This window comes from Tigriopus californicus, chromosome 11 (genome assembly GCF_007210705.1).
Source record: "Tigriopus californicus strain San Diego chromosome 11, Tcal_SD_v2.1, whole genome shotgun sequence".
NCBI lineage: Eukaryota > Metazoa > Arthropoda > Copepoda > Harpacticoida > Harpacticidae > Tigriopus > Tigriopus californicus.
Window position 1 is genome coordinate 9,076,869 of NC_081450.1, and position 379 is coordinate 9,077,247.

The window sequence follows — 379 nt, forward strand, 5'->3', positions numbered from 1 at the left end:
TCCGGTCTTTTGAATCAACCTTGATAAAGCACACATAAAGACCAATGCTTGCCAAATTTTGACAAAATAGTATAAAAGCCATATTGTTTCTAAATTATTCCGTAACTAAATTTATTTTTTTTACAATGGCAAAACCTTTTTTAAATTCATTTCAACAAAAGAAAATTTCACGTTTCTATCATCACTGATTATAGTACATATTCAATTTGCTTGAACCAAATCGATGCTATAGGCATGCCACATTTCCAATCATTTTCGCTCATATATGAAAAATCAAAACCCGCATTGATAATGTAAGAAAGGTCGTAGGCTGAAAGTTATCTTTTGATCACCTAATAAGCCATTTGATTACGTGTAGCCTAAATTTTAGCCCTGGCAA

General features: G+C 31.4%; 1 protein-coding gene across 1 annotated transcript in view; it reads right to left on the minus strand.

Moving 5' to 3' along the window:
• The window catches only part of LOC131890188 (protein-L-isoaspartate(D-aspartate) O-methyltransferase-like), a gene marked incomplete in the record, with an annotated part of 28,269 nt that overhangs the window by 21,340 nt on the left and 6,550 nt on the right, over nt 1–379 (minus strand).